Source organism: Caretta caretta, chromosome 2, assembly GCF_965140235.1.
Source record: "Caretta caretta isolate rCarCar2 chromosome 2, rCarCar1.hap1, whole genome shotgun sequence".
NCBI classification, from domain to species: Eukaryota; Metazoa; Chordata; order Testudines; family Cheloniidae; genus Caretta; species Caretta caretta.
This window is the reverse complement of record NC_134207.1, coordinates 129701155-129714926: the sequence shown is the minus strand read 5'-3', so window position 1 is coordinate 129714926 and position 13772 is coordinate 129701155.

The window sequence follows — 13772 nt, the reverse complement described above, 5'->3', positions numbered from 1 at the left end:
AAATCATACCTTAGAATTTCCCCCCTAAGCTCTTCACAAGGAGACAGTCTAGGCCCATGGCAGGTTCAGGAGTGGAAGGATTCTCTCCCTTCTGCCCCACCCCCCAGGGCTTGAAGTAGCTTCCATGGTCTGTTATGCCACATCCCTGCATAAGGGGAGAGAAGGGGAAGATCTACACAGTGTGAGGGATCCTACAACTTTAGCCTTTCTATGCCCTTTCCCTTCACCTCTGGTATGTTGCTGCATAGAACTTCACAAAGAGCAGTTAAGCTCCATTCCACACAAAGGACATGTAATTCCTGGTGGTCCAGTTCCTTTTATAGTAGAATTCTGTAAGAGCAGTTCTTGTCCTTTCATTTGGCAAGGAAGGGATTCTCCTTTGGCAGGGTAACACAAATACCATCAGGTTCCATTGTTGTCAGGATAGCATAAACAAACACAACAGTGACCCTCCATGCTTAGCTCCGGCTTCCACTAAACTGGGGGACAGTGGTTCTTTTCTCCAGACTGCAAATTCCCTTGATTGGGAGAAAATGATCCTTCAGGATGACTACTTCATAGAACATTATGGATAATTTACCTGAGGGAAATCTCAGATCTGAACAAGCTTCCTATTCAGCCCCCTTAGGACTCTAGTCTCAGGGTGGAACTTCTGTAATTAGAATCTGAGATACATGTTCTTGGGAGAGCCCCTGATCACAGTAATTCGGCTTTGGCATCCCAGAATTCTGGTTCAAGATTGGGGTCCACTTGTCAGACATCTTGTTTCCAATGCCACATCTTTAGCAAGGAACTTGTCATCCCTAAGGAATTATTAAATTTGGGGTTCTTACTCAGGCTAGCTGGAGGGTGAGGGTGGAAAGCTAAATGAAAGCACTGATCTTCCAAAACCTGGGTCCAGTCTGTTGAAAGATAAGTTGCACTTTGGATGTACCCACTACATTGATCTCTCCATCAATATAAAAGGCAAAATGCAACCTTGTACCCAAAGCACATGTGCTGTCTGCTGTGAATTGCTAGATTCACTGTGAAAGAGTCTCCCTTTTGTTCTCAGAAATGTATCATCTTAAATTTTACTCTCCCTTTTTATCTCCCCCCAGCTGCAAATGTTTCTACGCTCCCGCTATCATCTCCATCCCTGAGGTTATCGCATACTAGAAGGCCAAAAAAAATGCACTTGCGATGACATGTTTTCCAAGCTCATTCAGTCCTCCCACACCAATAGGGCGCAGCTTAATGAATGGAGGCAGTCAGTGGCAGAAGCCAGGAAAGAATTAAGTGAGCACGAAGAGTGGAGGCAGGACACGATGCTGAGGCTAATAGGGGAGCAAACGGACATGATGAAGCATCTTTTGGAGCTGCAGGAAAGCCAACAAGAGCACAGACCCCCCCACTGCATCCACTGTACAACTGCCTGCCCTCCTCCCCAAGTTCCATATCCTCCTCACCCAGACGCCCAAGAATGCGGGATGGAGGTTCCAGGCACCCAGCCACTCCACTCCAGAGGCTAGCCCAAGCAACAGAAGGCTGTCATTCAAACAGTTTGATTGTCAGTGTGACTATAATAAACAATGTGGCCTTGTCCTTCCCTCCTCCCCGACCCCACCTGGGCTACCTTGTCCGTTATCTCATTTTAAAAAAAAAAATAATAAAGAAAGAATGCATGGTTTCAAAACAATAGTTACTTTATTTTGAAGGGGGGAGTGTAGTTGGCTTGCAGGGAATTAAAATCAACAAAGGGGGCTCAAGGAGAAACACACACAACTGTCACACTGTAGCCAGGCCAGTCATGAAACTGGTTTTCAAAGCCTCTCTGATGCACAGCGTGCCTAGCTGTGCTCTTCTAATTGCCCTGGTGTCTGGCTGTTCAAAATCGGACACCAGGCGATTTGCTTCAACTTCCCACCCCACCATAAATGTCTCCCCCTTACTCTCATAGATATTATGGCGCGCACAGCAAGCAGCAATAACAATAGGAATATTGCTTTCATTGAGGTCTAACCTACTCAACAAACTGCACCAGCACCCTTTTAAATGCCCAAAAGCACATTCTCCCACCATTCTGCACTTGCTCAGCCTATAGTTGAACTGCTCTTTACTACTGTCCAGGCTGCCTGTGTATGGCTTCATGAGCTATGGGAGCAAGGAGTAGGCTGGGTCCTCAAGGATAACTATTGGTATTTCAACATCCCCAACGGTAATTTTCTGGTCTGGGAAGTAAGTCCCTTCTTGCAGCTGCTCAAACAGCCTGGAATTCCTAAAGATGCCAGCATCATGCACCTTTCCTGGTCATCCCATGTTGATGTCGGTGAACCATCCCTTGTGATCCACCAGTGCTTGCAGCACCATTGAGAAGTACCCCTTGCGGTTTATGTACTGGTTGGCAAGGTGGTCCAGTACAAGATGGGGATATGCATTCCATCTATGGCTCCACCACAGTTAGGGAACCCCATTGCAGCAAAGCCATCCAGTATGACCTACACATTTCCCAGAGTCACTAACCTTGATACCATAACGTCACTGATTGCATTGTCTACTTGGATCACAGCAGCCTCCACAGTAGATTTGCCCACTCCAAATTGATTCCCGACTGACCAGTAGCAGTCAGGCGTTGCAAGCTTCCACAGGCTATCGCCACTCGCTTCTCAACTGTCAAGGCAGCTCTCATCTTGGTATTCCTGTGCTTCAGCGTGGGGGCAAGCAACTCAGAGAGTTCCCGGAAAGTGGCTTTATGCATGCGAAAGTTTCGCAGCCACTGGAAATCATCCCATACCTGCAAAACTACGTGGTCCCATCAGTCTGTGCTTGTTTGCCTGGCCCAGAATCAGTGTTTCACTGTATCAATTAGCCCCACTGCCGCCATGATGTCCCAGTTGCCACAGCCCGTGCTTTCAGCAATGTCTGTGTCCATGTCCTCATCAAAATCCTCGTTGTGCTGGCGTCTCTTAGCCTGGTTCTGCATATAGTCCAGGATAATGTGCGAGGTGTTTACAATGCTCACAACAGCAGTGGTGACGGTGAGCTGAGAGGGATCCATGCTTGCCAGGATATGGCTTCTGCACAGATAACCCAGGAAAAAAGGCCAAAACAATTGTCTGTCATTTTTTTTCCACGGAGGGAGGGGTGACTGACGACATGTACCCGAAACCACCTGCGACAATGTTTTTGCCCCATTAGCATTGGCCGCTTAACCCAGAATTCCAATGGACAGTGGAGACTGCGGGAACTGTGGGATAGCTACCCACAGTGCACCGCTCTGTAAGTTGATGCTGGCCATGGTAGTGAGGACGCACTCCGCAGACTTAATGTGCTTAATGGGGACATACGCAATCGACTGTATAAAATCGATTTCTAAAAATCTACTTCTATAAAATAGACGTAATTTCGTCGTGTAGACGTACCCTTAAAAGTTAAGTGGAAGAAGCTGCAGCTGTAGTTTTAGGTGGACTGGATCTTTTCTGTCATATCTGCATATAGGCTGTGACATTGCTGTTCTGCTTGACTGTATTTAAATACCATTGAAGTGACTAACAACACTAAGCCTTGCACATTAAGATCACTATTTCAGCAGTGCTGAAAAGGATATCAAAGACATTCCTCACAAAATGAATCATTTACTTCAGGCAAGAGATGCTACAACTGAGTAAAAAGAGTTAATGAAGGGAAGAAACCTGGGATTCACTTTTTCCCAATTTGCTTAGGAAGCAAGATTTGCCTTTTTAAAAAAGTTATTGCACAGCTGCAGCCAGTCCTAGTTAGCTCTAGAAAGATTTTTCAAATTCAGTCAATTTTTGTTTTCTAGTTTTTCAGTCAGCTTTTGTGTGATTCAGCTATTCATTGGAATCTGGTTAGAAATCGTGATGGTTTTTATGTTCTATAAACAAAAAATACTTAATGTAGTTCAGCATTTTAAATAAAAATCTCATTTGGGTAATTTGTATGTAACTTGTATCCAGTGTCTTTTAGAAACAGCTGTGATGTTAACCTGTGGTGCATTACCAAGGTGATATTATTCATTTTGGAGGAGGCACAGAATTCTGTTGTAGCTGGCTCATTGCTGCACATGGTGTCTGCTGTAAAGTTACAACTGGCCATAAAAATGCTATAAATTCAAAATGATTAGATGCTCCAAGTTGACCAGCAACAAATAGGATAGGTTATTCCTTGCTACAGACTAGTCCAAACCAGAAACAATAATCTGAGCACCTCAAATGTTGATGGTTTTTTTTTTCTAAATCAGGACTCATACCCAGATCTGAGCTTTGTGACTTTAATAGCCTGATTTTTAGGGCTGCTGAGTAGTTGCAGCTTGTATTAACTTCAGCTGGACTTGTGGATTCTCATCACCACTGAAAATCAAGCCCTAGGGATATTCCTCTTAATCTTCAGACCAGGATTTTTGGAACAACCGAAGTGGAGACTGACACCAAAGAATTCATGCCAGATTTTACAGTCAGGTCAGTGCATGCTGTGACCCGACTCTGAGATTTCAGTAAGCGAGTGCAATGTGAGCCATACAGCTCATAGGGCCAGATCACCCCCTTCTCCGTATAAAGAATGGCTGGAGGGGGGCAAAAGGGAGAGGAAACATCACAGATTATTACCAGAACCTTTGAATTTTGAGAGATCTATTGGAAGCCAAATCTTCTTGAAATGGACCCTCTTTGCCTCTGCACCACGTCCAGGGACCCCTGCCTGCTCTCCATCTTCTTGGCAGTATGAGTCTGAGCCTCAAAGCAGCATTAACTCCTCAGTATGAAGTTGGTAGAGGAGAATGTTAATCGTCCTCCCCGCAGCCTCCTGCTCTACCCTCTACACTCAGTGCCCTCCTCCTGCACACATGGATTCTTTAACCCTTCAGACTGCTCTCTCCATGGCCTGTAGCAGTGCTGTGGGGGAGATTATCCCTGATCCAGGCAGTGGGGAAGCTGCATACAGGGAGAACATGATTTGGGCCTTGATTATGTACTTGAGTATCATCTCAGCAATTAGAAATACAACCTGGCCCGGACCTGTCTTTATTCCTTATTTATAAGGACTCTTTCTTAAAAATATGCCTTAAACAACTAGCAGTGTCTCAGGAGGCTTTGTTATCAGCAAATATGGAGTGGAGAAAAGTGGCTGCCTGAAAATTTGCAGGATGGGTGAGTTTGCTTACTTTGAGAGGATTTCACCTTGGCAGATTGTGTGATGTAACATATACGCACAGGTGATATAAATTATGTGCCTCTACAAGGGACCTTGCCCTTCCCACCCAAAGAGTTTATTGCAATAATCTGCATAGGACCATTTCAGCAACAGAGAATGTGCATATCCACTGAATTTGCTCAGCCTGGTTTAGTGGTGTTCTAATGTGTCTTCATCCCCTGATCTGGCTGTACTTTAGGTTAAAAAGTAGTTGTTCTGTCTTCTGCCTAAGGGAATGGTTATGGAGAACTATCCCACTGGACTCCCTCTAGCCTTGGATATGAAGGCAACAAAATAAATACTACTTTATGGCCTTTTCACATTGGAAATGTGTGAAAGGACTGCTCCTCTTGTGGGAAAGGTAAGGAAGGAAATGCTTTCTAGTTTCCCCCTCTCAGGGTAGAGGACATCTCACCTGGCCACTCCTCTGCTTTCAGAGTAGAGTAGAAAAAAGTAGAAATAGAAGTAGGAATAGAAAAAAGAATATCACTTTCTCCTCTCCTCTGCCCCCTGGGTTTAAGATAAGAGGCTTAAGAGGGAAGGGAAGGAAGGAAACAGAGAGTAACAAATTATCAGTCTCCTGTGCTTAAACAAGACACTAATAATTACAGAAGGGATTGAGGAGTCCAGGGATTGTGGAGGTTGGAAATGTTAGATTAACACATGCTAAATGCCTGATGTGTGTCTGCAAACCTCCAACAGAACTGAAACACATTAGGCTTTTTATTATGCAAAATGACATGCTCCTAGAAATTGGGGGAAAGGAGAAATTTTCCTGAGGAAAAGGAGGAAACTTTCCCAGTATATGTAAGAAGCTTGTGGCTTTATTTCTTATCCAAACATACAGGATTTCTGATTTATTCTATAATATTTTCCAAACATATTAGGTGATCTTTCATAAGTCTTGCTTATATATTTTATCTTGAGAGTGATGTTTCCAACACGGTTTGTGAATTGTGATTACATACTTTTGTTTGAGCCTTTTGCTATTTTTCCTTTACAGCAGCAGACTTCTGCAGCTTCCTTTACACTTGTATTCAGGCACTAAATAAATTAGCTTAAAACATATAAGTTTTATATATATTTATTGTATCATTTATAAAATATAAAGTATATATTTTAAAACAAAGTTAAATGCAAAACAAAGCTTTCGTTAAGACTGTTATTCTTTAGTGACATCTAGTGGCTAGTAGAGCAACTATAGCTAAGGCTACAATTTAGTCTCTGGCATTTTTAGTAAAAGTCATGGACAGGTGACTAAATTTTAAGGGGGTCACTGCTGGGGGAGAGGTGACGCGTCTGGAGAGGCCGCTGCTGAGGGTGGGGCATCTGGAGGGGCCACTGATGGGAGGGAAGGTGGGTGGCTGCTGCTGGGAAGCGGTCGCACCCGATGGCTGCTGTTGGGCAGGACCAGCTGTGGCACCAGCTGCTGGGGGCCGCCTGGGGAAGCGGCTACTCCAGCCTCCCACACAGGGACCTCTGCCGGAGGCTGCTGGCAGCGGCTTCACTGGCCGCCCATACCGTGCCATCCTTACTTCTGTGCTGCTGCTGGTGGCGGCTCTGCCTTCAGAGCTGGGCTCCTGGCCAGCAGCTCCTGCTCTGCAGCTGCCCAGCTCTGAAGGCAGCACTGCTGCCAGCAGCAGCGCAGAAGTAAGGGTAGCAGCACCGCAACTCCCCCTACAATAACCTTGTGCCCCCCCCCCCCAACTCCTTTTAGGTTCGGGATCCCTACAATTATAACATACTGAAATTTCAGACGTAAATGGCTGAAATCATGAAATTTACAATTTTTAAAATTCTATGACTGTGAAGTTGACCAAAACGGACCATGAATTTAGTAGGACCCTGTTCATCACTCTTTCTTCTCAGTGTGTTTCTAAGTTTTCTGAGAATGTTAGTGGCAGGGACACTGCAGTGTAGTCAGCATTCAGAGGCACAGCTCTATATATCCATCTCATCTCATCTGGCTGGTGTAGTATAAATGATTACCCACTGTCTGTATGAGATTGGCAGCTGAATGCAGGCGAGGTGGTTGAAGACAAAATAGAGTGGTGTTAGCTTGGGGGAAAGTGCCCCGAAGAGGATTATATTGGCAACTCTGATTGCAACATTAATTCACAGCCTCCTTGTGTACGTCTCCTAGAAATAGCTGTGGCCAAGATTTTTTTTTTCCTATCCACAAATAGCGTGGCAACAGAGAGACCTTTCCAGCTTCTGTTGCAGACATAATCCTTGCAACAGGTTGAAAAATGAGGGGAACATTTTCAAAAAACCTCTCCTTTTTCTTTGAAAAAATTATAATTTTAAAGTGTTTTGACCCACTCTGATTACAAGAGTTAGCCATGTCTTTGCTGCCTTGAGATGAGATTACCATTATATCCTTTACATGGGACTACACTTCTAAACCACTTGGCAAACACAGTTAATGCACTGTGTAGCTGCCTGCTTATTAACCAGTGCATTACACAGACAATATATTACACTGGGGGTCAGGAATCTCCACTGGCTGTCAATATGTTTCTTGTTGGAGGTGAAGAATTTATAAATTATTTGCAATAAGATATTGCCTTCCCCCTGTCAGGTCCATCATAATTCAGGCTACAATTTAATCTTGAGTATTTATAGTAAAAGTCGTGGACAGTTCATGAGCAAAAACCCCAAAATTGCCACCCGTGACCTGTCCAGAACTTTTACTAAAAATAGTCATGATTGAATCGGGGGAGGGGGGTGCTGTGGGGGAGGAACTCCAGGGGGCCTGCCGCTGCTCTGGCCCCTGCTGAAAGGGGAGTCCTGGGAGCCCACCACCCATTGTTTCATGTTCTCTGTGTATATAAAATCTCCCCACTGTATTTTCCACTGCATGCATCCGATGAAGTGAGCTGTAGCTCACGAAAGCTTATGCTCAAATAAATTGGTTAGTCTCTAAGGTGCCACAAGTACTCCTTTTCTTTTTACATTTTGTGTACATTGCAAATCTCCCCTTTCTTGGGTGGGTGTGTGTGTGTGGTGGGGTAAGGGATGAAATATGTCAGGGCTCTTCATAAATGAACATTGTGGTGTTTGTTTATTAATATTATAATCTGTTAAATATCTTAATGTTCTTGTATGAAATGCTGGATTTGCTTTGTGTAAAGTGCACAGAGTTTAGGATGCTTGTAAAAAAAAGGGGGGGGGGGAGAGAACACATACATAAACTGTAAGCTCAAACAGATAGTATAGCTCCAGTTTTCCAGCCAGTAACAAAAAGAGCAGCTCTACTCACACCGGTGAAAAAGAAATTAACTGAGACACCTTATTGTTTTCTGAGAACCACTGAAGATTATTAAAATAACAACAAACATCTGACTGCATTGGGCTTAATTGTACCGGGATCGTGACTACCCCTGCCATCTTTACAGCCACATACAATTTTTTGTTCCCTGAGTCTCATACTGTTTTTTTGAAGCAGGGCCTGCAGCAGAGCCAGTCTCCAGGCAACCTAATGAGCACAGCTGGCCTGCAGTAGACTGCCTGATTGGCTATACTACCTGGCAGGTGGGGAGAGCTAGCAGACTCTTCAGCCCAGCAGCAGTTCTGCAGCTGCTCAGAGTTAAAGCATTTGCTCATGTCTGTGATAGCTCCTGTGGCTACTTCTCACAGCATTGTTCCCGCCATGGCCCTAAACTTGCCTCACTCCAGGTAACCCTGCTCTGACCCTTGGCTCTGGCTTCTGACTCCAGTTCTGACCCACGTTTCCAATTCCTGATTTCTGACTCCAGCTCAGGCACTGGGCTGCTGTTCCTGGCTTCTGATTCCTGCTCTAACCACAGGCCTGGCTCTTGCTCGAATCAGAGCATTATTATGCCCATGTCCCACTGTCGGACACACACCTGAAAAAAGGATGGTCTCGATGACCTAACATTTAGGCAAAATGTTTTCTGAAGGATACAGGCCCCACAAGCCAAAAAATGGAAGCGGAGAGTATGTTCAGAAAGGGACTCTAAAATTGGGCTTGGAATAGAAAGTAAGTTTCAGTCTCATCTATTGAGTGGCTGTAATCAAGCAAAGGCTACATCTACACAACATGTCACTGGCAGCAGCGTGCAGTGTATGTGTAGTTACATGTTGTGGTGAAAAGCCTGCTGTGTCTGCGCTGTGGTGTGTAGCTACCTGTGTCAGGCTCTGGCAGTGGGGAGACAGCAGGCAAAAACTTCAGTAGCTCCCTACTGCTCAAGTTTTTCCCTACAGCAAGGAAAGGCTGTGGGAGCCTTTCTCTGCCCTCTCTCCCAACAGAGGGGAAGGGTTCCAACCACTCGGAGCTGGCAGAGCTTTTCACATGCAGGGAAGGGCTCCAGCAGTGGGGAGCTGCCCAAACCTTTCCCTGCTGCTTCCTTCCTGCCAGAACCCTTCTCTGCTAGGGGGGGTCTTTTCCTGTGGAGGGGAAAGGCTCTAGCAATGGGGCACCACATTGCTAAACATAGCAGTGTGGAAAGGAGGCACAGCTTGGGCGAATAGAGTGTGCGTTGGGTATGCACTTGTGTATATAACACAACACTCAGCATGGGTGGTGGGTGAACCAGCCACTGGGGGAGGTTAGGCCCTGTCCCCTCCCCTTCTACTCCTCCCCTCCACCGCAGAGCCCAGAGCACCCCCATGGCAGCTGCCAGCCCCCCAGTCCTGGGCTGCTTCAGCACCCCCAGCTTTGGAGCCCTGGAGTGCCAGGCAAGGGGTGTGGCCCCAGAGTGCCCTGGTAACATGCTCTCCTGCCACAGAAGAGCGGTGGGAACTGCAGGAGTTGGTCTGGGAGTGGAGCTTGGGGGGGCCATGCCAGTCTGTCTGGGGAGGCTCAGTCTCCGCCGGCCTATGAGATCCACTGTCCATGACCTTCAGGCATGTCTTTACTCTCCTAAGCTGTGCCTCCCTGGCCATATTGCTATCTGTAGCCATGCTAGTGCGGCTGCATAGGTTTGTACTCTACCAAAAGAGTACAAAAGAAATGTGCTATGTAGACGTACCCTACATGTGGCTTGAATCTAAGCATTTTAAAATTAGTGTCTTTTTGTAGTCATTAATATCTTCATTTTACTGTGCTTTGTCTGCTTTGTTGCAGGGATCCATGTGTTACCATTTTGTTACAGTAATCAGAGCTGCTTTGTTGTTGAATGTCCTCGCTTATCCTCCCCTTAGTTTTCTGTTTGAAAAATGTGTGTATAGGCAAGTAGATGCCTTGTTTTGTTAAATATTCTTCTAAATTTGTGTGTGTGTGTGAGAGAGAGATTCTGAACCCAGGTTCTGCTTACAGATTCTTGTCCAGAAGAGAGAATAGTTTATTATTGGATTTATGCAGTGCTGTGTACTGTGCTTACTATAAAAATGCATAGTAAGTTAGAAATTAATAGCAAACTCATCTATTAATGCCTACCAAATTTTAATAAACTTTTTTCAGTGACTATAATGTTTTTCATTCTCTGATAAACTGAGAAGATGCCAGGATTATGAGAGGGCGGGTTGGAAGACATGAAATAGAAACCTGTTGATGGCAATAATCCACCTAATATTTAAGAACCCTCGCATTTTTGTGCAAAATCAAGGTGACTGTTAATTGCAACACAGAGGGACTTTTCCAGCTAGAAGATTTTCCCAGAAAAGGGGTTGCAAATGTTCTTAAAGTGTTATCTTCAACCTCAAATTTATAAAAAGGGAAGGTTGTAGCAACAGACTAATTATTTGCTCTTTATTGGTAGAAACCCTACCTTCAACTGGGAGATCCATATTATGGCCCAATCCTGAAAACCTGTGCATGCTTATCTTTACATATGTGGGCATAAAGTTAACTACATGCTTTGTGTCTACATAATTAAGACCTATGTCAGCAGCAAGGGAAAGAGCACCCCCCTGAAAGAGCATCAGCAGATGCTACCTGAATTCAGGCTCTGGCTAGTGCTTTTAATGATTCTGTCTTGGAACAGCTTTTCTAAAAAACAAAATTAAAAACCTAGTATTTCATCACATTTTCTTGTTACTTTGCATGCATGTAGGTCTTGATAAGAACAAAACCTTTTATTCTATCGTCTTTGGCCCTTTTACAATTTGTCTTGCTTATATTAAAATAGTTTATAGTGAAGTAGATTGAAAGTCCCAGATTGCGGCTATCAGTCTAGATACTTACAGAGAACAACTGATAGTTTTAGTTAAACCACTCTGAGTTAGGTTTCAATGTATCATATAGTGTGAACATTGCAATTCTGGCTGTGTTGAACGTTCACTAATAGTTAAAGTGTCTGGGGGGAGGAAATTCCTAAGAGTTTCATTCTATTTAAGTATTTTATTGTTTACTTGAAAATTTCGATATTTCTCTAATGCAATCATGGGACAACAAGGGAGTCCTTTGATCAGATTTACCACATGCAATTTTTCCATAGATGTTATCTAAAGACTGAATAGCTTCGTGGATAAATGTTTCTGCTTCATATTTATTAGTTGAATTTAAATCCTCTGGCTCACAAATCATGGTAGCTTTGAATTGTTAAGTCAGGACTCCAATTTTGTCTTATTTAACCTGACCATTTAACTCCTAACATTTTTCTAATAGGCTATTTTGAATACTATCCTATCTTCCTGTGGCTGAGTTATTCTTTCTGACTTTGCTTTTGTTATAGGTGAAATGCAATCAATCAGATAAAGAAATAAAGCTTGGCACACTATTGGAAAAGGGGAAAGGTAAGATGAGATGACTCTATATTGTGAATTTCCCATTGTGTTAGAACTGAGGAAAAACCTGTGGTAAATAACTTTGTGGTGATCTACCGAGAAAATAGTTGCATTTAACTAAGTGCTAAATGTTTCATATTCTCATGGGAATATACTGACAAAGTGGTTTCCAGGGTGCCTAGTGTGTTTGGAGGAGGCAATTTCTGTATAAAATGCAGAGGCCAGATTGATAACATGAATAATGGATTTATGTCCACGAATAAATGACAATGCTAAGGGTTATTTAACAAGAATTTCTGGGACTACCTACTAATTGTTTTTCATATACTAAATGGTGGAAAACTGGATCTAATTATAATATTTTATATTTTATTTAAAATCTGTTTGTGCCACTTCATGACACCCAGGTGCCTAGAATGCTACATAAACTATTTTATGTGTACCAATATACAGTGCCTTATATCTCAAGTGCTTTGAGATCCTTTTACAAACTCCACAGTCTTAAACACAAATGATCCACAGTAGTCATTTTTTTCCACCACTGTCATTTCTTGCCGCTTCTTTTGTGAAATGTGGCAATCATTTTACAGCGCAATGGATTAGATACTGTGGTGACCAATACTCTTGAAATACCTTGGATCAATGCTGCCAAACTCATTCTATGGAAGGGGCTGAATTCCACTTTTAATTATTGTCCATGGCTGAGGTATAAATTTAAGACCACATTCTCCCCTCACTTGACAATTGATTTACCTCTGTCTGTAGGAGGTTTGATCAGAGGTAGAACCTGGCCTTTGTGTAGTAGTTAGACTTTGATTTGTATGCCTTATTTAGAAGTATGCATTAACCCCTAAGTTTTATTAAAGGGGGTAAGTCTTTGGTGTGTTACTAAATGTGGAATTAAAAAAAAAAAAACCCTTACAAAGGAAGACCTGAGCCTGAAATGGCAGCACAATATTTCAGTAACGCAACTGTTTTGTTACACTCTGAGCAGAATGCCAATAGTATTTAAATAAATCTATAAAAGAGAGATTTACCTCTGTGTCACAGGCAACCCACAAAGGGCTATATTAAACTCGTAATATTCACAGTGGTGACACTAGGGAAATCCAAATTTATGCATAATGCTTGTGGTAAACTAATAATAAATTAATCAACAGACCAAATAATACTTCCAATAACAGACATTTAAATTCCTAAGGGTGCGTATATCTGTTTCTTTGGAGTTATATTAAAAGTGATATTGGTCTTCAATGAATATTAACATTTATTCATGAGACATTAATGTTTTTCTATCTAATACGTTTGCTGCTATTTTTTCTTTACTACGTATTGCTCCTGGAATGATTCCATAACACAGTTAGGGAAAAGAGCAAGTAATCGGTAGACTGAGACGAGTATATAAAATGTTTTTAAGGAAAAAAGGGATAATGCTACTCTGAAATTATTTTGTCACTTTGTCTGTGGCTGTGACAGTCATTTCTGAATGCTTCATTTTAGATGGAATGTTAGGTGATATGGATTTAATAGGGAGAAATGTGTTGTTGTAGTGGATAATGGAAACTGCAGATAATTTCTTTAAAACATTAGCCTTATAAGTAGGGCCTTGCCAAATTCACGGCCATGAAAAGTGCATCACAGACTGTGAAATCTGGTCTCCCCCTACCCCTGAAATCTGGTCTTTTGTGTACTTTTATCCTATGCTATACAGATTTCAGGGGGGAGACCAGAGTTCACAGTCCCAAGACATCCAAAAGGGTGTCAAATCTATTGTAGGGGGAAGGGGAGGTCATGGTATTGCCACCTTTACTTCTGAGCTGCCTTCAGAGCTGGGCAGCTGGAGAGTGGTGGATGCTGGTCAGCCACCCATCTCTGAAGGCAGTGCTGCAGCCAGC